Source organism: Odocoileus virginianus, chromosome 18, assembly GCF_023699985.2.
Source record: "Odocoileus virginianus isolate 20LAN1187 ecotype Illinois chromosome 18, Ovbor_1.2, whole genome shotgun sequence".
Classification (NCBI taxonomy): Eukaryota; Metazoa; Chordata; class Mammalia; order Artiodactyla; family Cervidae; genus Odocoileus; species Odocoileus virginianus.
This window is the reverse complement of record NC_069691.1, coordinates 46,920,581-46,946,586: the sequence shown is the minus strand read 5'-3', so window position 1 is coordinate 46,946,586 and position 26,006 is coordinate 46,920,581. Positions and strand designations below refer to the sequence as shown.

General features: G+C 49.7%; 1 protein-coding gene across 1 annotated transcript in view; it reads right to left on the bottom strand.

Annotated features, from left to right (window-relative positions):
* The window catches only part of XKR6 (XK related 6), a 261,280-nt gene that overhangs the window by 126,800 nt on the left and 108,474 nt on the right, over window positions 1-26,006 (bottom strand). The window lies entirely within an intron of this gene.

The following is a 26,006-nucleotide window of genomic DNA, read 5'->3' as shown; positions in this document are numbered from 1 at the left end:
CCCTCCTCTGTGAAGTCCTTTGGATCCCACCCTCCAACTAGCTCCGAAGGAGAACCCACTGTGCCCTCCCCAGTGAGGTGTTATTAGAAACCACCATTGTGAGCAACTAGCTCATGCCAGTCACTTAGCACACTTTGTCCTTAACTGGCGCATGTTCCCTGCAAGTGTTAGTACTGCCACTTTACAGACGAGGAAAGTGAGGCTCAGAGAGGTGAAGGAACCTGCTCAGATCCCTTCAGCCAGCAAGTGAGGCAGAAACTGGACCCCGCCTAGTTTTGCTTGAATTCCATGCCCAGCGTCTATCCTAGTGGCCAAACTGCCTGCTCAGCTTTCTAGCTGGACTTTAAGACCTCTGAAGGCAGACACCCTGGTTCATAATGTTTGCAAATCATCAGAGCTCAAAAAATTTTGATGGATGAATAGACAAATGAATGGATGCATGAATTGCTAGAATCTCCCACTTGAATGTAAGACCATTGTACATGTGGAGATTTCATACCAGACCAAAGGTAACCCTCTAGTCCTTATACTCCCAAGACTGGGAGGAAGATTCAGTAGGCTGGTATATTAGGATGAGAGCTGAGCTGCCGTATCAAATATAGACCAAAAGATAATTGTTCAAATAAAATATGATTTGAATTCTCTTGCATGTGTGAATCCAGGTATATAGGCAGCTCTATTCCAAGAGGTTCTACCAGAACGTAAAATGGTGTCACCTCTCTGGAGAACAGACTGACTGGTCCTTAAAAGTAAAACCTACAGTAACATGTGGACCCAGCAACTCCAGTCCAACTGCTATATCCAAGAGAATGGGTAATACAGGTTCACAAAAAACTCATATGGAATGTTCACAGTAGCATTATTCATAATAGCCCCAAGGGGAAACACCCCCAATGTCCATCAACTGATGAATGGATAGGGCTTCTCTGGTGGCTCAGTGGTAGAGAATCCGCTTGCCAATGCAGAAGACAGGGGTTCTATCCTCGGTCTGGGAGGATCCCACATGTCTCAGAGCAACTAAGCCCGTACACCACAACTACTGGGCCTGTGCTCCGGAACCCGGGAGCTGCTAACACTGACCCCACGTGCCACAACTACTGAAGCCTGGGCATCCTAGAGTCTGTGTTCCGCAACAAGAGAAGCCACTGCAATGAGAAGACTGCTCACCACAACTAGCGAAAAGCTTGCATAGCAACAAAGACCCAGTCAATAAGTAAATAAAACTATTTTTAAAAATTGATGAATGGATAAACAAAGATTACTGTATGCGTGCAATGAAAATATTATTCAGCCATAAAAAGGAATGAAGTACTGATACAGCATGAATAAAACTTGAAAACATTACACTAAGTGAAAGAAGCGATTCAAAAAGAACATGTACTAGATGGTTCTCTTTATATGGGCTGTCCATAACAGGCAAATTCACTGAGGCAGAATTCACAGTCATCAGGGGCTGGGAGGAGGGAAGTAAAGGAGAGTGACTACTAATGAGCAAAGGATCTCTTTGGGGGTGGTAAAAATGCTCTGGAATTAGTAGTAAAACCACTAAATTGTCTGCTGAAAATGTTTTTTATTTTACAAAATAAAAAGAAGTCATCCTATCAAGACACAGGCTAATGGGTCAGCTGTGCCCTTCTCAACCCACGGCTTCCAAGGTTGCTATACATTTCCCGGGACACACCATGACAGGCTGGCAAATGTGATCAAGCTGAGCAGCCAGCCATGTGCCTAGAAAGAAGAGGATAGATTTTGATACGACTAGGCAAGATAAGAATCTTTGCCCCCAATGGCCAATTAAACAATAATCAACTCTCATCTAGTTATTTACTCTGCATTGCAGGCAGATTCTTTACCATTTGAGCCACCAAGGAAGCCCATTTACTCTGCAGATATTAATAACAACTGTTAGCATTTATACAGTGCCAGGCCCTGATTTAGCTCCTCTGTGTGCATCGTCTCATTTAATTACAATAAGCCTTTACAACATATATTATTACACCTATTTAAAGGTGGGGAAGTTGAGGCACAGAGCGTTAAATAATCTGCCCAGGGTTGCACAACTATTATGGAGCAGAGTCGGGAGTTGAACCCAGAACCATGACCATAGAGCTGTTTCTTACTCAGTGTCCAGAAATGGTGAGACAGGGAGCGCAGCCCGGGAGGATTCATGGGTGCTGGCCGTGCACACTTTTGCTCTCCTGGTGCGACTGGTCCCTTTGCTCATGCTCTCACTGGGTGAACCTGAGGCACAGGCGCGTAAGAGCTCAGCAAACCCCTTCAGTGAGCGTGCTCGGTGCTCTTAGCCTTTGGTGGCATCAGCCTCACCTACAGAGCCTCTGAAGGCCTGTCTCTGCAGGCTCAGTCTCCAGGCAGGGGCCGGCCTGTGTCAAAGCTCCTGCAGGTGGTCAGACGTACGTCAGGTCTGAGAAACACTGACGAGGCCGACAATCAGCCAAGGCTTGCCCACACAGTCAGGGCATTCTCCAGGGTGAAGCCCCTGGGTCTAATTTACCACACTGGACCCTCCCGTGAGGCCAGTAGCATCATCCCCGTTTTACTGCTGATGAAGCAGAGGCCCAGAGAGAGAGCTGGGGCCCCAGGCTGCTCTTTCTGCCTGCTTGTCATCCACGGCTCCAGGCCAGCTGTGGCCCTCTTCAGGGACAGTCACGGCTCTGTGATCTGCCTCAGACACGGAGCCCCAGGAGATCCAGACCTCTGCCCATGGATGCCTAGAGGTCCCCTTCCCCCAGCGTTGCAATGACTCACTCTGCATCTGCCACCTCCTCAACCTCTGGATCTCAAGCCTTCACCAGGAGTCACCTGAAGAGATGGCTAAAGATACAGATTGCAAAGTCGGGCCAGGAAGGCTCTGATTTGAGAGGTCTAGGGTGTGGCCTGGAACTTGAATTTTTATTGGACACTCTGGGGCCAGCCTTGTTGGGGAACTACCTTTTGGGTCTTTTAGTTCAATTCCCTCCTTTTGTGGGGTGAAAACCCAGACCCAGAAGGATCTCACCCTGTGCATCAAATCCTTGCTGTGCTGTGGTTAGTCACTCAGTAGTGTCCGACTCGTTGTGACCGCACGGACTGCAGACCGCCAGGCTCCTCTGTCCATGGGCATTCTCTAGGCAAGAATAATGGAGTGGGTTGCCATGCCCTCCTCCAGGGGATCTTCCGAACCCAGAGATTGAACCCAGGTCTCCCATACTGCAGGAAGATTCTTTAACATCTGAGCCAGCAGGGAAGCCCAAGAATACTGGAATGGGAAGGGAAGCCTATCCCTTCTCCAGGGGATAGGAGCCTATCCCTTCTCCCGGTTCAGGAATTGAACCAGGGTCTCTTGCAGTGCAGGCGGATTCTTTACCAGCTAAGCTACCAAGGCAGCCCGCATCAAACCCTTACTGGCTCCCTACAGCTCTCAGGTACAAGTCTAGCTCCTCCCAAGCTAGTTCCTTCTCTTAAGGATCTCATTTCAAATGATCGGAAAGCTCCCTTACCTCCATCTGGCACAGTTCTTCCCTATTCTCCTCCCACTTTGCCTAACTGCTGCTTATTCGCTCAGCCCCACAGCACCTCCTCCAGGCAGCCTTCCTGGATCCTTTAAATGGTAGGTTAGAGTTCTCTGGTCTCCCAGAGAATTGTATCTGTGTACTCCACCCTGGCCCTCCCCACGCTGAATTGCATGGACCTGTTTACTTCTCCATCTCCCTTTAAGGTTGTGAAGGCGGGGACCAGCTTGGTCGCTGCATATTACACTGTAGATCTTTGTTGAATTAATGAACGAACCGACGAGCATGAAATAAACAGAATGAGCATCCCACAGGCCCCGGCTCAAGGTGGGATGGTGTCCCTTGGGCCTCGGGCACTGGGCGGCGCCGCCGGCCCGGCGCATTTGCGCGGCAGCGAGAGGGAGGGACCGCCCGGGCGGGCGGGCAGCTGCGGAACCATCTGCTACGCGGGCGGCGGCGCCCGCCCCAGTGTTTGTTTACAAACCAGGCTCTGCGCCGCAAGAGAAGCAGGGATCTTCCCAGGCGTGTGGCGCCGCTGCCAGCCCAGGAGGAGGGGTCGTCGGGGGCCAGGGGTTGGAGACATAGACAGGGACCGGTACGCGGAGGGCGCAGCCAGCCTGTCCGCTCCCTCTTCCACACGTCCACTCCTGCCGGCGCCCCAACCCACCCGCAAAGGCTCGAGGTCCAGGCCCCTCCCCCTCTAACCAGCCGTGGGACCCTATCCAGACCATGGGAACAACAGTATCCACGTAAGAGCACGTCAAGGATGAAATGAGGTGATGCTCACAGTGGCATTTTATTAAGCTATTACAGTGTCACTGAGGGACGCGATGGGGGTGAAGCATTTCACAAAATAAATGTCTTTCTAGTCCGAGTTATCCCCTAACTCGGGAATCCCGTTCAGACAGTCCCAGGTGCAGATGATATCACTCTGATTAAAATTCATTCTGGAAAGGGAAAAATTCATTCTGAAAAATAAAATCATTCTGATTTAAGTGCATGTCCAGTGTTCCAATTTTGGCTATGGTATGATATGGTATGATATGGAATGGCATGGCATGGCACAGTATGGCATGGCATGGTGTGGCGTGGCGTGGTTTGGTATGCTGTGGTGTGGTGTGGTATGGAGTGGTGTGGTATGGTGTGGTGTGGAGTGGAGTGGTGTGGTGTGGTGTGGCGTGGCGTGGTATGGTATGCTGTGGTGTGGTGTGGTATGGAGTGGTGTGGTATGGTGTGGAGTGGTGTGGTGTGGTGTGGTGTGGTGTGGCATGGAGTGGTGTGGTGTGGTGTTGTATGATATGATGGCTGCCATTTCCTCCAGCAGTCACAAGCCTAGGGGGAGCTCAGAGCTTGGGGAGGGTAGCAGGGGGTGATTCAGGAGAAGAACCCCAGGCAAACTCCCCTTGTAAGTACAGATGTGGGGAGGTGGGCTGGCTTCCATCCCAAAGGTGAGGATGGTCACTCAGATTCCACATGGCGTTGGGTGGCGGTGTCTGAGCACCAGGCTTTAGAGGGACAGCTCAGCTCAGTTCAGTTGCTCAGTCGTGTCCAACTCCTTGTGACCCCATGGATCGCAGCACACCAGGCTTCTCTGTCCTTCACCATCTCTGGGAGTTTGCTCAAACTCATGTCCATTGTGTCAGTGATGCCATCCAACCATCTCATCCTCTGTTGTCCCCTTCTCCTGCCCTCAATCTTTCCCAGCAAGATGGACAGCTATGGGGGGGCAATTTGTCAGCCCCCTGCTGCAAAGCTTTCCCTCCTCCCCTTCTCCCTGCCTCTATTGCAGACCCTTCCCCAACACTGTCCGTGTCTAGACATCCTGCATCCTCTGCGAGCCTACGAGGCCTCTACTGGGCCAGAACTGGGCATGAGTTGGGGATGTTCCCACATGCTCTCAAAGGTGGAGGTACAAAGTGCTTGCCCTGGATTTTCCAGTACCCAGGGGCTTGCTTCCATATGATTATTGGTTTGTTTGCAGTTTTTCTCAGTTACAAATTGAAGAGGTAACAGTGATGACAAAGAGAAGGTCACACCTTCTGTCCACAAAGGGACTCACATTCTAGAAGGGGGAGACAGAAAAAGCAGGAACTACCACTATTCACTCTCTACTTACCCAGTGTCCAGTGCTAAGTTTGGTACTTCTCTGGCAATGCATTCAATAAATACTTATTGTGCCGTGTACTGGGCCCTGAGGATAGAGCCAAGAACAAGTCTTGTAGTCAAGAAGAAGCACTTAAAAATAACTCCAATGACAATACATATGCCATAAGGGAATACCTCTTTTAATCCTGACATCAATCTACTAACAACTCTTAATGGTAAATATGACTATCCTCATTTTATAGATAAGGAAATAAGAGCTCAAAGAGGAGAAAACCTGTCCCCAATCTCCGAGCTGGGGTTTGGAGTCAAGCCCAAAGTCATGTTCTGACTGCAATGGCCACCTAGTGGAGGGGTGGAAATGGCCAGTTTCCTGCTTCCTGACTGGAATAGTTGGGTTATAGCCACATCTTCAAAGAGTGGGTGGTGAAAACTCTTTGCTGAGGCTAAAGCAGGACAGAGTCCACTTGGAGAGTCCATTTAAAAAATTCTGAACCAGTAAAAATGTGACTAGGAGCTACCATCTGACAAACCCATTTGGCAGACACCCATGCCCATCGGACCCACCCCAAGGTCTGGTGAAGAGGTGCCCCTCCCCACCCCACTCTGTGAAAATCCACTCATTAGTTCACTCATTCAACACATCCTGAAGGACCGTCCCGCCTGGAGAACTCCAACCCCAGCTGGGAAGATGGAGACATCCCCCGCACAAGGTAATTAAGGCTGGAGGAGCCCTGTCCATGGTGCTGAAGGATCAAAAGAAGAGGATGGAGGGTTAAGTCCAGTGCCCTCTGGTCGGGGGCAGGTGTCTGAGGGCAAAGTGGGACCATTCAATCTCTTTGGCCAATAGACTGAGAAGGAGGGGGCTGGCCAGAAAAAGAGGGAGGGGGCAGGACAGCTGTCCGCCGGCGGAGCAGGGACTTGACCTGAGGCTGTTAAAATGAGTCCTGAGTCGGTGTACATGGGTCAGGCGAGGACACAGCCAGCATTAGATGCTGCTGCTCTTAGCTCCATGGCCTGTGTCCCTCAGCTGCACTTGGCCCTCTGAAGAGCAGGCAGGAATTGTAACAGGGTGAAACCAGGACAGCAGCAGGCTAAGACATCCAGGTGAAAGCAATCTCAAAACACAGGATTTTGCGACATGAACAGTCTGGGATAACTAGGATGCTGAGAGAAACCAGACCTGACAGCAGACAGCAAGTCAGACTGGATCTAGAGGTGAGACAGGGCAGGAGGAGAGGCTGTCTGCACTGCCTCACCTGCATCCTCAGGTACTCCTGCCCAGGCTTACCTGGCGGGGGCCTTCTGGATGGAGAGGCACTCTGTCCAGGGCATACCAGGTGCTTGCCACTGCCTAGGAGGTGGGTTTCAGGGAGCAACATCAACTAAGGTACCCCAGGAAATGGGAAGCCAAAGCCAGAGGGTGAGGAAGGGCTTCTGGGCTTCTTGAGAGATACAAGGCATGAACCTGTGATCTCTAAGCCAAATGTCCACAGGCAGAATCAGAAATCCAGTGAGGTTGATGCCTTGACTTCCAGGTTCCTTCACTTAGCCTCACTCTCCCTCAATCCCCTAGTAAGAATTTATAAATCACATGTGCAGAGCCCAAGATCACTGGCTTCATGAGTCAGGAGGTATCTCATCCACAGCTCCTCATCTCTGCGTGCTTGGTAGAGCATAGGACCCAAACAAACTGGGGATCGAGCAACTGAGAAAATGCACTATAAATTCTTTAAGGCAATTTTGCTGAGTCCTTAAAAAAAGCAAAGGATCCCAAAGAAATAAAACATAATTTTCTCTAATGAGAGCTGATCTTAGAGTTTGAGTTTCACGCATCTTATAGAACAAATCTTTTTTTAATACAATGTCATAAGCAGCTATGCATTTACCAAAAATGGTTCTTTCTTCCTAGGCAAGCAGTCAGGCTGCATTTCCCAGAATGCTTTAGCAATCAGTGTGGTCACATGATTGGGTTCCAGCCAACGGGATGTGAGTGGAAGTGAGCATCCCTTCCAGGTCTGGCCCCCAAAACTCTCCCACGGGTAGTTGTCCCTTGTCTTTTCCCATGCACTGGCTAGAAATGAAGGACTCTGGTACCCATTAAGATGGAAGATGGGGTAGTTGTGGGGCCTGAATCACCCCATGGAAGGCTGCTCACAAATTACCCCACTGTCATCCTATGCGGACAAGAAATAAATTTAAATCCTGTTAAGCCACTGACACTCTGGCATTTAACAGACTACAGCATCCAACATTAGCCTAACTAACAAAAGCACTTACTACATGCATAGAATATGGCGAGCCAGGCTGGGGTGGGGGACGTATGAGTCAGAATGATATCTGAATATGGGGGGAAGGGACCATGCCAGGAGCAGCCCCAGAGACACCTGGCTCAGTGAACTTTGGGGGCAGATTCCCCACCTTTCACCTGTGCCCAGCTGCAAAGTGGACCCGGCCACAGAGAGTCGCTAGCCACCTCGTGGCGGTGATGCCAGATATCGGGGCTGAACTGCTGTCCCCATTCTTTTTAAATTAGAGATTAGTGAATGCATCTCTTTCTCTTCAAACTTTTTCCCTGAGCTAATAATTTCCCTTAAAATCTACTGAATTTGCCGTTGGGTCTGACAAAAAGCTTACTGAGTGCCTTGCTCCAACCCACAATTTCGCTCAACCTTCTAAAGTTCCCTTTTATATCAACGGCCATCAACCCTTCCATTTACTGTGTTCTGGGTTATAGCTCTTTCACGCTTCACTTCTCTGCATGGCCTCATCACATCCTCCAGTCTCCTTCTCTGCTCTGCCCCGTTTCCCATTTCTTTTCCAATAAATGGTTTCCTTCATCTTTACTGCGTTTCCTCCCTTCCCAACATCCTCACCACAACCCCACTAACTCTCTGAGACACATTCCTTCCCCACTAATCTGCAAACTAGGAGAGAAAAGTTAGTTTCCCTTTTGATCCCTGCTCATCCCTGTTGAAACCTGGATAACTACTAAAAAATCAGTCGGCCATCATCGCTCCTACTCTCCTACCTGCTGAGGTGGTGACCAATTGTCTTCTGATCTCCTAAGTCTGAATTTCTCATCAGACTAAGGGGAGAAGAAAACCCTTCATCTCTCAGGAAAGGAAACAGAACAAATTGTAGCAAGAAAATACACTGCTTAGTCAAAAGTACAGTTCAAGATTCATCATGATTTGGCCTCGACTTTCACCTCTTTAAACATTTCATTTTCTGCCATCTTAAGAAAAACACATCGACTTCTATCAAATCTCCTTCCATATTTCAAATACTTGTGTCCTCCACCCTTTCATTCCTTTTTTTCTCCAGGTAGTTATACTTCTTCCACTTTCAAACAGAGAGATCCCAAGAAGGCATATAAGTAATGAAGTAATTTTAAAAATATAAATCAATTAGGGAAGAGGTAAGATCTATGGGTCTGTGTACCTTAGGATTCTTACTGTCATTGAACAGAAAATGGAACCCTAAACTTTGATGCAAGGAGAGTTGATGACAAAGCAGAATGGGAGACAGGAGGCGTGATAAAGATCTCAATCGTTAATATTAGGAAGCATACTGTACATGACCGTATTATTTTTTACTCATGTAATAAAAGCTTGGAAATACTTTAAAACTATTTCTTTACTTCCTGCCTATTTGCTAAAAGGATATGACACAGCATAAAACAAAAACCATTATTTAAAAATAAAGACAAGAAACATGCTAAGTGGGGATATACAGGTGGAAGAAGGGATAATTATAACTTTCTTTTAAAATCTAGACTCGAGAGAATGAACACAATTTGAGCATAGAACTTAGCTTGAAGCCTCCCAGCAATCATGGCAAAGATGGAAACACGAGAAGATCATGGCAGTGGACTGTTCCTACCTACAGTTAGAGGATCACCTCCTAACTATGAGCTGTGACAGGAAGTTGTCTCATGTGTCTTCTCACCTCCCTTAATCTTAAGAATTTTCCAAGTTAATCTTTAACCCCTTCATCTTCATCTTTACAAAGAATTTTCCAAGGTTTTTTTTTTTTTAAATCACATAATCCTCAAATGTCTTGGTGTACTCCACTATCCAATGGCTTCTTGCCTCCAATGTGACAAAAGAATGGTTTATGTTTATATGGGAGAAAAAATGTTAGTGTCTTCCTAATGCCATAGAAATGGTGGGAAGCAGAGAAGTTGGAGGTTGAAGAGAGTCTGGGTACAAGAAGCAGATACTGAGCTGGTTTTAGAAGAGGGGTTAGGGACAGAGGTCATGCCCAGATCCCTCCACACTGCCCCTGGGATGCTGGGCACAGGACAGAGGGCCATTCCTACCAGCTGACAGCATGTGGTATGGAGATGGATGCTAGAGGCAGAAGCACTGTATCTGCTCAAAGATGTGAACTATGTCAGGAGTGGCCTGCGAGGATCGCCACCTTGGGCCACAAGAATTTGTGCTTGGTACATTTGGAAGTCAGGGTCCTGCTGGTATTTTCCTGAGAGGGGTAATCATTCATCGGCTGTGTGACTGATACCCAGTAACTTTCCCGGAATCCCCATCCCTACGAAAGTCTTGCACATGTGCACGATTTGAGGATTGGGATTCCCTCCTGATGAGCAACACCCAAGGGTTGTAATGAACTCTGGAGGCTGTGTTTAAACAAATGGGCTAATGCACGCTGGCTGAGAGCCAGGCATGTGCTAGGCACTGTGTTGGATCTGAAGGGTCAGAAAGGTAATTCAGAGACACATCCTGCCCATAAAGACCCACAGTCAAACAAAGGGGCAGAACCCTGGACAGGAAGGACTGCTGAACAAGGCAGGAAACGAGACATGCCTCAAGGTGACTGTGGTCCCCTAATTACCCCCAATCTGTGGACACTCTGTGATAACACCCCCAGTCCATCTGGAGCAGCCCAAATGTAGTCTTTCTCTCTTAACATATGCACCAATCAATATCAAAGATGAATTAAACTGATGAAAATCAATCCCAAAGGCAGCTTTTCTTTCCAGACCAAAAATTTCCATCAATAATAGAGAATTAAAAGACGCCAGTAAATTCTGAGGCCTATGTTGTACAGAGTTCAATCACAGGTTGTGAAAATAGATTAAGAAGTCAAGACCCTTGTCAAGAAGCTGTTCTGCTGGCCCTTGGCAGATGGAGGGGGGCCCTGAGTGGACCTCAGGTTCAGAGTAAAGTTACAGGCCCTGAGCTGGCAGTCCAGTCCATGGCCACCAGGGAGCTGCTCCCAGGCAGGCAGCCTGGGCTCTATGGCCCCGTTCAAGAGGCCTAGAGTCCAGGTGGTGGGTTCTGGAATGTGCCAAGAGACAAGCCAGCAACACAGAGAAAATGCAGTGGTCTTTTTGGCTGTTTGAAGAAAATAATTGGAAGGGAACAAAAAAACTGTTGAAACCCAGGTTTGGGTGACATTATGGAAGGTTACAAATTTTAGACTCTTAAGGCATTTGAGCAGGAGGGTGAGATTTAAAACAGGCAGGCTTCCCCACTCTTGGGGCAACAGGGAGCCCGGAAACGTTTTCAAAGTCCTGCCTCTGAGGTTCATGGCTACAGCCACAGGTCCACTCCGTACCAGCTCCAGCAGACACAGAAAGAATGGAGCCAGGGCACTCAGAGCTCCAGTTAGCAGAAGTTACACTCTTGCTCCCAACTCTGGTCTCCCCAAACTTGGTGACACCCACACAGCCCGTGGCCCACTGTCAGTTGTCAGATACAACACCTGAGATCCATCCCGCAGCACTGCCCAGCCCCGCCTGGCGGATGGAGCTTCCGACCTCATGATTCATTCATGTATTCATCTACCCAATCAATCAATTCCCCGGGCCCTGGCTGGGTACCAGACACTATGCCGGATGCGGAGGATGGATAAAGCAATGCCGGTGATTCCTGACTCATAGGCCCTGCCCTGGAGAATACAGTCTAGACCCTCATTCGCTCAGCAAACATTCTCTGAGCACATGCTATGTCCCAGAGCTCCACTGGGCATGCAAGGACACTACCTCACCCCCAGAAGTTCATGATTGATTCAGTGAAAGATGGGCAGAAAGATGGCTAAGTGTATGCAATACCTGGGGTGAGCCTCGAGGCGCGGGCCCCCAAGGAGAAATTGCCAAGTGGAGGCTGCATGCCAGGCCCCGGTGAAGAGATAACGCACTGTTCTGGAATGAACTCATAACGCTGGAGCATCTGTAGGCAGTTGCCTTCCGGAAGCAGGATGAGAACAGTGCTGAGACCCAAGATGGAAGAGGAAGGGTGTGCTGGGGACTGAATGTGTGCCCTCAGATGTACTGAAGCCCTCATCCTCAATGTGACTGTATCTGGAGGTGGGGCCTTTGCAGAGGTACTTAAGGTTAAACCAGGTGATGAGGCCGATAACCCATGATGACCAGTGTTCTCATAAAAAGAGGCGACACCAGGGAACTGTACACAGAGGAAAGGCTGCGTGAGGGTACATCGAGGTGACCACCTACAGGCCAAGCAGGGAGGTCTCACTGGGAACCAAGCCAGATGACATCCTGATCTTGGACTTCCAGCCTCCAGACATTTGAGACAATTAAAGTCTGTAGTTTAAGCAGTCTAGTCTGTGTTACTTGGTTACGACAGCTCAAGTAGAGACGACAGGATGTTATTAGGCCCGAGTCACTTCTCTGTTCAAAATCCTATGACTCTCTGCCCCTCCCTTCACCTCTGTGCCCATCCACACTGGTCCTCCCTCCATTCCCATGACACGGCCTGCTCCCACGAAGCACAGCAGTGTCCACCAGAATCATGATGTTAGCCATCAATTCGAGCCACAGATGTTAAGTGTTTTCATACATACATAGTTTAAACTTATGTTTCACAAACATAAATTTAAATTTTCTAATAGCCACATTTAAATAGTATTATTTTTAATATTTATTTATTTGGCTGCATCGTGTCTTAGTTGCGGCATGTGGGATCTTTGTTGAGAGGCAGGCTTCATCACTCCACAGCATGTGGGATCTTAGTTCCCCGACCAGGGATCAAGCCCATGTTCCCTGTATTGCAAGGCGAATTCTTAACCACTGGACCACCAGGGAAGTCCCTAAATAGCCTTTTTTTTTTTTTTTCAGAAGATGAAATGAATTTCACTTAATTCAATATACCAAACATTGTCATTCTGATATGTAATCAATATAGAAGTTATTTGTGAGCTATTTCATATTCATGAATTTCATTAGAAGCCTTTGGAATCCAGTGTGTGTCTGACACTTAGCACACATCTCAATTTGGACCGGTCAAGTTTCCAGGGCTCAACAGTCGCCCAGGGGCAGTGGCTGCCACGCTAGAAAGCACAGGCCTTGCAGGGCTCTTCCCCCAGACTGCACAGGCTCACGCCATCACCTCCTTCAGAGGTCACCTCCCTGTGAGGCCCACGCTGACCACTCTACTGAATAACACCCTCACCCCGTCTGAGTGCATTCAGGCTGCTGTAACAGAACTCCGCAGATTGAGCAGTTTACAAACCACAGACATCTATTTCTCACAGTTGTGGAGGTTGGAGTCCAAGATCAAGGTGCTGGCAGGTTTGGTGTCTGGTGAGCCCTGCTTCCTGGTTCGTAGATGGCCGTCTTTTCGCTGTAACCTCGCATGGAGGAACGGGTGAGGGTCTCTTTCATAGAGGTGCTAATCCCATTAATGGTGGCTCCATCCTCATGACCTAATTGTTTTCTAAAGGCCTCCACCTCCAAATATCGCCATCTTGGGGGTCAGTATTTCAGTGTATGAATTTGAGGGGAATACAGTCTAACCCAGGGCAGCAGTGGGGCTGCATGATGACTTCACACAAAAGCATTCTGCAAGGCACCCAGCTTGTCCTGAATGTTTTATCAATGTTAGTTCCTTGTATTAAGTGCTATCAGTATTATTGCATGCTAGGTCACTTCAGTCGTGTCCAATGCTTTGCAACCCCTTGGACCTCTGTCAGGCTCCTCTGTCCATGAGGATTCTCCAGACAAGAATATTGGAATGGGTTGCCATGCCCTTCTCCAGAGGATTTTCCTGACCCAGGAATCACACCCGTGTCTCATTATTTAGATACAAACTGCTTCTCTGCCAAGTTCCATAAAACCCTGTGTAACTGAGAGAAATTGGAACTTGGACTTACATGTCTCACGTTTGAGTCCTGACATCACCACTTGCTTTCTGTGATCTTAGAAGTCCTTTATCCTAAGATCCACTTTTATCATCTGTTAAGTACAGTAACAGTCCAGGGTTTCAGGAGAATAAAACGAGAAAGCAAATGTGAAAGAAGAAACAGTTGTGAACTATAATTCCTCATCCACAACCCCAAATCCCAAAAAAAAAAAAACAAAAAACTCGAAACACCAAAACTTTTTCATAAATCTTGGCAGTGAGATCTGCCCCCAGCCGACAGAAGGCTACCTATAATCTCTACGTGTGTGCACATGCTTATGGTTTTGCTGCAGAAATACCACAGGTTTGATTGTGAGAGGCTGCCTGGAACTTTACACTCAGAGGCATTCGATACACACACATGCACCATGTCACCTCTGGAAACCCCAAAACTGAATTCCAAATGTGAATGGCCCCTAGATAAGGGACTGCAGAACTGTCTGTAGAAACTCGTCATCCTTATCCTCACTGCATGCCAGTTAGAGGGTACAGGAGGAAGGTGGGCAGTCCTGGGGGTGAGGACCCAGCCCATCCTGGGTATTGGGTGGGGCCCTGAGGAGGAGGTGACCTTCCAGGCCCAGCCTTCTTCGGGTCATCTTTGGCTGAAGCCGCTAGAACAGCCAAGGAAGGAGCCCAAGGCTGTTCTCCCCCCAGCCCCCCCCCCCCGCCCCCACAAAAAAGTAGAAACCCTTCACCATTTTCCCAGCTCCAGAGTGAATCTGGGCACAGACTCCGGTCCCCATGGCAACCGCTCCAATCTGTGTCAGCAGGAGCGAGTAGTCTGCTGCTGCTAAAATTACAGGAGGGGGGACCCCTCACACACACAGTCCTCTCTGCTCAGAATCATGACCCTGGGGAATTCACAGGAGAGAAGCTGAGCTTGGGAGCAGCCTCAGCATCCAAGTGCACTGACCCGAGCCAGGCTGGGGGTTCGGGGGTGAGATCTGGGTGGGCAGAGGGGCAGGAGTGAGGCGAACACTCACCCCCTACTCACTGTTGACCTTGATCTTGACCCGGGGCCACTCCAGACAGCAGCGTGCTGAAGTTCTCTGGGGAAAGGTATTCTACAACCTCCCTTGGTACCTGATTCTAGGATTTCTTGAGTCTCTGCTCAGCAGACTGGGAAAACAGACCTATTTTTAAATTTTCATTTGGAAGGATAAAGTAGGGGAGGGAACCCCAGCGGGAACGCAGGGCTGACACTGACTGCACTTCTTACTCTGCACCCAGAGCTTTTATCGACATCGCCAACTCCCACCGGCACCGAGAGCCCATGGATCACTGTCCCCATTTGACAGAAGAGGAAAGCGGCCCAGACACCTGTCCTGACTGCCCACACTTGTCCCTGCTTCCAAGCCCAGAACTCTGCTGTGTGCGCCTTCCGCCAGAAACACCCCCCTGAGCCATCTGCCCGGGGGTCTCCGGGGCCCCCCTCCTGGCCCGGCAGCCCCCGCCCTGTGACAGCCCCCAGCACTGTTGTTGCAGTCAGCAGTGTGTGCTTCTCAGCCTCCACCCCCAAGGCCCTGGAATGAAGGAGTTTCGTACTCGAGGAGGTCGGGTACCTGAGCACACGCTAGGGCGGGATGTCAGCTGGGGCTCCGACAGTGACCCCGACACCCTGGCACGCCACGCCAGCCGTCGAGCCCCTCTCCATCTGTTCCCCACTTACTGCCCAGCACCCCGCCCCGCCGCCAGGTCCGAGAGCTGCCCTGACTTCCCACCCCAAGGATCTCCCCACCCTCAGGCCCTTTGTACCCCTATGCCCTTTCTGGGCACGTTTCTGGGCTCACTCCATGCTGGCTCCTCCTTTCCACCAGCTGGCACCCACCTTTCTCTAACAGAGAACCCCACCTCGGTATCTTCTGAAACAGCCCCAGCTCATTCTCCTCCAGCAGTGTGGGCCCCCTGGGGAAACCATCAGGGGTGCTCATGACCGATGGGTGCAGAGTCACCCAGCCTCTCTGGCTCTGCGTCCCCTGTGCCTGACACAGGACACCCCCATGGGAGAGGGGGGCACAGGCTGGTCCCAGTGGCCATCCAGGAAGGCCCTAGCCATTAAGAGTCCATCCAGAGGTTCCTGGCATACCAATGATGCTGAGAGAGGAAGGGGAGCCTGTTTAGCCAGCCCCACCGTGGGGAGCCCAGAGTGATTCCATTCAACTCCCAAGGCAAACATCCCCTCCTGAGGGGGCCCCACCCCCATGAGCAGTCTATTCCAACCAATCTCTGCTGATGGCCAAGGCAGAGGGACCCCTGGGCAAAGCAGAGAAACAGGGCACCAGCGGACCTTAAAACCCCAACCATTCTGCAGCCTGCAGTCTGCTCCCCTGGGGCAGGAAGTAGGACCCATGGTCGACCTCCAGCCACCACTCACAGGGAGAGAACGTCTACTCCCCTGCAGAGAAAACAGTGACCTCTGGGCAGACGCCCAGTGTGGACAGCCGTGTGTGGGCAGCGTCTCCTTGCTAGTCGGCAGCATGAGAAGGAAAGGGGAGGGGGTGCAACATACGTTATCGGCAGGAGAAACAATGGATAAATTCTGGCGCATCACCAAACAGTTTGATTTAGGTTAGGTTACATGGAACAATGGAATAAATACAGCCTTTAACAATAAGGAAGCAGATCTGTATTTCTGACTAGAGATTCATCCACAGCAAGAAAAGTTAAGTTGAAGATGGTATGTCTCCTATTACATTATTTTTGTGAAATAAAATCTGTGTTCTGTATATGAGTTTGACTAAGTATGAAGAGTATGACCAGACTCTTCACCATCTGGTGACGACCAGACTCGTCACCGGGTTGGGGGTGGGGGGGGGGTGGAGGTGCTGGAGCAGGAAGAGGGGCAAGGAAGAAAGTGGAGGATATGGGTTTACTTTATAACACGTCTTTGAATTTTGTTACAAAGTAATAAAAATAAATTTTGTAATATAAAACCAATGGAGATAAAAAAAAAAATCCAAAAGGTACCTGAATTACCCCCAAAGAAGAGCACACATTCTTCCTCAAATGGGCAATACCCTGAACTGTTTGCAGAGACGTACATCAAAAAGCAAGAAAAAAAGGCACTTGTTAATTGACATATTTTTTTGTTCTTTGCCTAATTAGAAGAGCCCAACCTCGCCAGTCATTTTTGTCCCCGTAATAAGACAGCTTTCGAGTGAACTAACAGGAAGAGGTCTCTTCTCACACCATTTGTCCAAGCTCCAGCACATGTCCAATCAGAGATGTGCCTCTTTATAAAACAGGACAGATTTTAGGAGGAAGGTAAAGAAAGAGGAAAAAAGAAATCAGAACATGTCAAAAGAGATATTGCTTATAATCCCACTGACCTGATTATAGGGCTCATTTTAGCAGTTTAACTATTTATCTATTTCTCCTGGTAGAATGTGATCATCAAAACCTGGGAGACAGAGCGGCAGTCCCCGCCGCTGGGTCGAGTCCATCCCCAGCTTGATGTGCTGGGGACGAGCTGGGCAGGACTCCCTGGCTGCTCCCCACAGCCATCCACACAACCCACGTCTGTCCAGCTGGCCGGCCAAGAAGTTTCTGCTGAGTGCTGGCTGGTGCCAGGAAATGATTTGGAGGAGGAGACAGACAGCCCCTGCCCCTAGAAAGCACATAATCAAGTCAGAAAGAGACCCAGAGGGAATGCCAGGAGACCAGAGTGTGGCCAGCCTCTCAGGCACTGTTGGCCCATTCGTGTTGCCAACCTCTTTGGGAAGGAGAGTGGAGCTATCATCATCCTCATTTACACAGAAGGAAACAAAGGCTCATTGAATAAGATGGGTGTAATAAAACGACAAAAAGTATAGGACGCATCAATGGTAAATAATCATGAAGGAAACTCAGGGGCCTGTAATGATTTGGGCCAAAGCTCTCCATGGCAAAACTTGTGATAAAATTAAAACCACTAGACATGCAGATAATACCACTCCAGTGGCAGAAAGTGAAGAAGAACTAAAGAGCCTCTTGTTGAGGGTGAAAAAGGAGAGAGAAAAAGCTGCCTTGAACTCAGCATTCAAAAAAATTAGCTCATAGCATCTGGTCCCATCACTTCATGGCAAATAGATGGGGAAACAATGGCAACAGTGACAGACTTTATTTTCTTGGGCTCCAAGATCACTGCAGATGGTGACTGCAGCCATGAAATTAAAAGACACTTGCTCCTTAGAAGGAAAGCTGTGACAAATATAGATAGCATACTAAAAAGCAAAGACACCACTTTGCTAACAAAGGTCCACCTAGTCAAAGCTATGGTTTTTCCAGTAGTCATGTATGGATGTGAGAGTTGCACGGTAAAGAAGGCTGAGCACCAAAGAGTGGATGCTTTCAAACTGTGGAGCTGGAGAAGACACTTGAGAGTCCCTTGGACAGCAAGGAGATCAAATCACTCAATCCTAAAGGAAATCAAACCCTGAATATTCATTGGAAGGACTGAAGCTGAAGCTCCAATCCTTTGGCCACCTGATGCAAAGAACCAACTCACTGGAAAATGCCCTGATTCTGGGAAAAGATTGAGGGCAAGAGGAGAAGGAGGTGACAGAGGATGAGATGGTTAGATAGCATCACCAACTCAATGGACATGAATTTGAGCAAACTCTGGAGAAGAGTGGAGGAGAGAGGAGCCTGGCATGCTGCAATCCACAGGGTTGCAAACAGTCAGACACAATTTAGTGACTGGAAAACAACAAAAGCACTGAGTTTAGGTGAAAGTAACATAAGGAAGCCCTAGTGGCCTAGGAGAGGCAGCCCCCGCTTTCTGGGCCATCTGCCTGAACACAGCACAGGTGTGACGCACAGAAGACCAAGTTCTGAGGTAACTGAGGATTTCTCTCAGGAAAACTGAGAAAATCGAAGGTGCCAGAGAAACTCAGAAGAGGGACTGTACCTTTAGCACAACTTCAGCTTCTTAATGCATTCATGACTCAAATGGAATAAATCTATTCCTGCAGGAGCAGAATTACACAGTTCTCTGTGATCCAATGTCAAATAGGTTATCCTTTGATTAAGGTCTTAGCATGGATGAGAGTTTTATTGAAATGATTTCCATTATCTGCACAGCAGTTCATCACAAATGTATCTGGCCCAGTGTATTTCAAATATGATTTGATCACACAATGAAATTGTGGGCATTTAAGGCATTTTAATTGAGAAATTAAATGCATCTGCCTTGCTTCCTCTCCTGGGGCTGATCCATCCCAGGAATTCCCATGGCAGAGGCTCAGATGAGCCCTCAGAGGTAACTTGGCTCAGCCTGGATTCTCCCTCCTTTCCCCACGGCTCTCTGACCGTCAAGTTGAAAGGGAACCTTATAATCAAAGAAGATGTAAATAAGAATAAGCCCTGTTGGCTTAATGGGGAGAGAGGGCAGCTTTCATGTGCATTAATTAGTAGGGGACTTACTTTGCAATAGTTCATTAGGAACCAGTGTTAGTCCCACTGTCTCCCCCAGTGTGACTCAGGCTGCAGCCTCACTGCTGCAGTCAAAGGCGGCATAAAAAGCACGCACTCCTGGTCCCTTGAGGCTCGATGGGGCACCAACAGGTCAGAGGCTGTGCACAGTGCAGGGCACCCACTGGAGGACGCGCCTGCCTGCCTGCCCTCTCTGAGACCTGGAAGCAGGCCTGGATGGAGCAGGGCCGTGTGGGCTCTGTTGAGGGACCACTCCTCCTACCACCAGAACACACCGCTGCTTGGCCAGGAGCAATGTGCTGGGTGTAGGAAATCAGAGGAGAGGATTTCTGTCCCAAATACAGACTCTCTGTGACCCCATGGACTGTGGCCCGCCTGGCTCCTCTGTCCATAGAATTCTTCAGGCAAGAATACTTGTGTGGGCAGCCATCCCCACTAGGGGATCCCCACTAGGGGCTCTTCCCTACCCAGGGATCAAACCTAGGTCTCCTGCATTGCAGGCAGATTCTTTACCATCTCAGCCACCAGGGAGGCCCTTTCTTGCTTTTCTTTTTTTTTTCTGCTTCAAGCACAGAAAAGGTGGTCCAACCCTGCCTTTGGGGGGCAGTCTGGAAAGCCCAGCTTCACTCTCCATAAGATGTAACTGACAACCGGAAGTCCAGAACATCTCACCAGGTTGGAGTGGGGCTCAAATCATAACGTGCAATCTGTCCACACCACGCTGTAAGGCAGGCGCAAGAGTTGGGCAAAGGGATGTGGTTGGAAGGGTTCCAAGAGTTGGAAGGGATGTGGTTCAAACAGCCTGTGAATCTCAACATCTGTGCTGAAATAATGTGGGTTCACCCTGCAACCTGGGATAAGGGTGAAGTAGGAGCCTCTGCTCCAAGAGTGGCCCCCGAAGCCTCTCTTCTGCCCTTGGCACCCGACCCTTCCTCAGTCCCTCTGAGACACCCTGCCCAGACCTGACAACGCCCAGGAAGTGGTGGACACACTCCGCTTTCCTGAACAAGGATTGGGCTGTCTGCTGTTCTGCTATCTCTGGGTTCAAGGACTGAAAAGGAGCTAAAGAGGCCATGAAAGGATAAGAGTGGGTCCCTGGGGTTGACCTTACCACAAGAGACAGTGGGAGCAAGTGAGCAAAGCCTGTTGGCCTCCGACTTTTTCCACAAAGTCGGGGGCCCAGCGTGGGGCGGAAATGACATCTCTGGGTTCCTCTCTGGGACACACAGGCTACCAGTGCACAAGGACCAGCCGCCGCAGAAACAGGCCCCTCTTGGGACCTCCCTCTTGTAGACTTGGGGGAACCCAGCTGCCTCCAAGAGTTGGAGGGGGCCCCGTGCCCTGCCACTATTGTCGCTGCAAGGAGACCTGGGTACAGCACAAGGGCCGGGGGGATGAGAGGGGGTCACGGTGCTCTCCCCACCCTCCTCCTCCTCCAGCAATCCGGCTGTGTGGTGTCTGCCCCTCCCCAGGGGTCCCTGGGCTCCCAGGCCTGACCTGCCATCACCTTTCATACGTGATCGCTGGGATTTGATGGGGCACAGCATCCTAGACAGTGCATTAAAAAGCAGAGACATCCCTTTGCCCACAAAGGCCTGTCTAGTCAAAGCTCCAGTTTTTTCAGTAGTCATGTATGGACGTGAGAGTTGGACCATAAAGAAGGCCGAGTGTCGAAGCATTGATGCTTTCCATCTTTGGTGTTGGAGAAAACTCTTGAGAGTCCCTTGGACAGCAACGAGATCAAACCAGTCAATCCTAAAAGAAATTAGTCCTGAATATTCACTGGAGGGACTGATGCTGAAGCTGAAGCTCCAACATTTTGGCCACCCATTGTGAAAAGCCAACTCATTGGAAAAGACCCCTGTTGCTGGGAAAGATTGAATGCAGGAGAAGAAGGGGACGACAGAGGATGAGACAGCTGGATGGCATCACTGACTTGATGGACATGAGTTTGAGCAAGCTCCAGGAGATGGTGATGGACAAGAAAGCCTGGCAGGCTGCCGTCCATGGGGTCTCAAAGAGTCAGACACAACTGAGCAACTGAACAAGCATCCTCACTGGGGTCCTGGCTTTATTTATGCTTTTCTACTGCACTCCTGGGTGGGGTCTCCCCAAGCCTGGGTCAAACTTTTCCTTCCAACCTGTGTGTGCTTCCTCTTCAAGGTCCAGCGATGTTTCTACCTGGTAAGAGGGTGAGGAACTCATTCAAAGCAAAAAGCCACATACACCAAGATGTCCACACCTGCATCAGACATCAACATTAACGATCTAAAAACAATCTTAAGTGGCCAAACAAGAAGGGAATGTTTAGTTTCAGTGAAAGCTCTGGTAAACTGTCACAAAAGTAATTATGAAAGGCAAATAACCATAAGAGGAGGTGATTTGTACCATATTAATTAAGAAGGGGAACACAGAATGGTATGCCTACTATGATTACAATTCCATATTTTAAATTTTTGCCAAGAAATGCAGAAATATGTATGTGTACGTTTTAAAGTTTTTGAGGTAGGAAGATAAAGTTTTTTTTGTCGTTGTTAAAAAAAAAAGACTCCTTTAGGTAAACGGAAAATGGGGATTCTAGAAAAGTGTTTGTATCTTATACGTGAAAATTCATTGCCTGGGTTTTCTTGACTCCTTGAATAACATTTTTTCTTGACTCCTTGAATAACATTAACTTGAATACTGTTATTCATAAAAAAAAACTCGTCTAGTAACATTTTTACAACAAATAACATCAAAAAAAAAAAAAAAGTAAGGAACCTGGTCAAAGGGGGACCTCTGTGGGGTCCCAAGTCCAGTCTCTGTGTGGCCTCACCATATGCCTTTAGTCCTCTCTGAACTCAGTTTCCACACTTACACTGAGTGATTAGTTACAGAGCATAACTGCCAGCCTATCTTCCAGTTCTGATTTTCTATGGTTTCCTCCACCCACAAACAAGTGTTCTGCTGCTGTTTAGATGCTCACTCACGTCCGACTCTTTGCAGCTCCATGGACTGCAGCCCGCCATGGACAGAAGTCCATGGGATTTCCTAGGCAAGAATACTGGAATGGGTTGTCATTTTCTCCTCCAGGGGATCTTCCTGACTCAGGGATCGAACCTGTGTCTCCTGCTTGGCAGGCGGATGCTTTACCACTGGGACACCTGAGAAGCCCGAAACAGCGCTTACTGACCTAATTAAACCATGGCTTCGACCAACAGTATTTACCAAACTCAGAGCGTTGGAAATCTGGCCAGAACACCATCTGTGTGCTCCATGCCCTCAAGAGCTCAGAATAATTGGGCACATATGATTTCAGCCGGGCTCGACTTTGCACAAATAGAAGCTACGCTCTTGCCTCAAGGCTGGATCACTTAGCACTCCCCAGAATTTAGGGGAGTTTAAAAATAAAACTCTCCTGTTTCTGAGAATTGTACTATTTACCATAGAGCAGATCCTGACTCGGGGGGAGGGGGAGAGGGCAGAGAAAATATTTATTCTGAAAGTACTTTATGTTTACATAGCACCTCACGCTAATGAAACATCTACCCGATCTTAATGATGAGAGGAAGGTGTAAATTTAGAACTCCACCCACCAGCCTGGCATATTTCTGTTTCAGTCCAAATCTGTTTGAAATAAGTTACCAGACTTCACCAGCTTTCAGAGTTAATGTGTGGGATCTATTTTTTCCCTTTTACAAAGAGGCACTTGCCAGTAACGGCTTCCCTACTTCCCAAGATTCAGAGAAGGTTCTTTTCTGTCAGGGCTGGGCCGGCTGCCAGCTTCAAGGGAAGGGGCGGTTACTCACACTCTAGATGGGCGAGAACTCACACCCTTTGTCTTGCTCGTCAATTTACAATCGGTCAGCTCCTAAGGCAACACTGGCCTAGGCCAGCGAAATTAACTACCTGCCTGATACTGGACTGCAGGCGATGTTCCTCACCCATCTACGAGGCAAATCCTAACCTCCTTTGCCTGAGAAATAAATTGTTGGGCTCTGGTGCCCCCAGCTGTACCCCTAAACTGTTTCTCACCCCCCAGCTTTGTCTCTGCAGGGATGGCCTCACCGCCCCACACACGCTATCCTCTGCCCCATGGTCACCTCCTTCTCTTCCTTCCAAGAGCTCCTTTCCAGCTTTCCTGACCCTCGGGCAATGCCCTGCCTTCCTGACACCCCAGAGCAGCTTGCACGAAGCTCTCTGAGCATCAGCACTTGCGTGACCCCACGACCCTTACAAATTATGCTCCGTGCCCTGCCTCCCCATGCCATGTGAGGCATTTAAGGGCAAGGAGCACGTCTTCCCATCTCTATAGCCCTGGCAACAAGCAGAGTCCCACAGGTGTTCATGGCACGGCTGTCCCGGGTGCCAGGTGCCGGGCATCACTGCCTCAACCCCTGTGCAGGGGACCCAGGCTGGGAAGAGCACCTGAGCACATGCGTGTTAGATGTGAAAGTTGTGTGTGTGTGCGATGACTGCATGAATCCTCAAACTGATCCCACGAGAGAAGCTAATTTTTCTCATTTTATAGAATGACAATGGCCAGGGGTGAAAGAGTGGAGCGAACAATGATTGGAAGCGGGGTAGGATGGATAATGACCCGGCACCACAGTACCCAGGAAAGAGGCTGCCAGAGGTTGGGCTGCTGGTAACCGCTCTTTTCTGGAGAGAGGTCAGCCGTGGGATCAACCTGCCCTGGGGCACCCACCCGAGACCCCTCCTCAAAGACTCTCACCCCTGGGCTGCTGGTGTGGGCCTGGGAGCAGCAGGGACCTGCACTCTGACTGCCCCCAGCCGCTTCCCACCTCGGCTCACACTGTCTCTCCAGAGGAAGCCCTGCAGTGGGCAAACTGACTGCTCTCGCCCCTCTGCACCGATACAGCTCGCCGCCGGGGTCGCTGGTTCTCCTGGGCCAGCATTCTGTACATCAGCAGGACTGGTGCTCCCCTCCCTGGGATTTACAGCTATTGGTCTTAGCATCCCGTGAGGGGCTGTGGGGCTACATCTGCACTTCACCCCAAATAGACCAGGTCAGATGTCTGCGGTGGGGCCCCAGGAGGGTCGGCAGGTGGGGAACTGGGAACGTGTGCAGGTGGGGACCCCAGCATGTGTGCAGGTGGGGACCCTGGGCTTCACAAACTCCCCAGGGGAGCCTCCTGCTCACTGCAGCCTGAGCATCACCAGTGGGAGGGGCCGAGTCTCCAGGTGGGCCGGGGTCCCCTGGAGGACAGTCTCCATACAGCTCATGGCCCCGCAGCTGCTCACATTCCCTCAGAGGGGGATTTAGGAGCAGAAGCCCAGTATGTTTTCTAAAAAAAAAAAAAACAAGTGGAATGCACCTCCCTAACCCAGACTTGCACTAATGTACGGCTTCGGTGACTTAGAAACGTTTGCCTAAACATGAAGAAGGCATTTGAGAAAGCAGGTCACACTACAGGTAAACCCAGAGGTTGAACCGGGTTGACCCGTGGAGTATTCTGGAAGTCTGAGCACTAATGAGCCAGAGCTGCAGAGACAGCCGGGCACACGGTAGGTGCTCAGGCAGTGCTGGGTTCTGACTGCCGTTGTCAGTAACTGTCAGCCTTCAGCAGGGGCGGGCATCACACGTGGAGGAGCTCATCAGAACAGCGTCCTGTCACTTTATTGGCGCTGTCGCTGAAAAGGATCCTAATGCGATGAAGACACTCTATCCTGCCCGGCCCGCACAAAGGCAGCCCGAGACTTCACACCTCTGAGATGGCGAACGAGGAAAAAGCTCTCAGTGGCCGCACATCGAGCTGGGCTCACTGGAAAGCTGCGTGCGTGCGGAGGTAAAATGACTTACCTCAGCTACAAAGTGAGTCCCCAGCGGAGGTGGGAATACAATCCAGGTCTCTGGTGTCCCACTCTGGTAGTATTTCCTTTCTAGATCCTGCTGCCTCCTCGGTGAAACAGGAGACTTCAAACAAAAAGTCAGTGCAGTCGTTTGCTCTGCTACTAACAGATGCAAGCGGCCTGCATTCTCTGAGAAGGTTTAATGCCAGAAATATCTGAAGCAGAACAGAGGCCTCCGAGGTCACTTGGCCAGTCCCGTCCCGCAGGGATGGGTCCTGCCCTTCTTAGCGATGTCCGGGGAGAGGTTCCACGGCAATACTGCCTCCCACAGAGGTCTGCCTTCGCTGGAGGGTGGATGAGAGGAGCCCGTTCACCCTGAGCCCCGCCTCCACCCAACACACATGGCTTCTCCTCTGTCCTGCCTTCGCCGCCCTCTGTTCCAGGGTCTGGAAGTCTTTCTCCGGAGTGTGCCTCTCTTCCTCCTTCCAAATCTTGTAACAATTCATAGCTTGGGGCTGAGCTGTTTAAACACTGCTAAACGTCCCCTCTGCGTGGTCTCCAGGAAGAACACTCCGGGCTGCCAGCGTTGGTGAACCACCCGTGTCCCTCCTCCGCTCCTTCCTGGTGAGCAGAATGCCCATCTTGATGGTGTTCCTCCACACAGGGAAGCGGGGCAGCTCTCAAGTTCCAGGGTGAATTCTAACGCGCCTGCATCAATCTTAGAATCCCATCCCTCCTGGGATTAACTTTAGGCACGGTAACAGCATAGATGCTGGCCAAAGAAACATGGTAGAGGCACATGGTGGGAAGTGTATGAAGGTCTCCTCCTTCTTAAAGAGAGACGTGTGTAGCGACTTCCCTTGTTCAGCGGTTAAGACTTCACATGGCCAGGGCAGAGGGTACAGGTTCCATCCCTGGTTGGGGAACTAAGATCGCAGATGCCAAGTGATGCAATCAAAAGATTAAAATAGAGGGATGTGGAAAGGGACCTTCTCTTCTTCCTCTGGACATGTCATATTGCAAT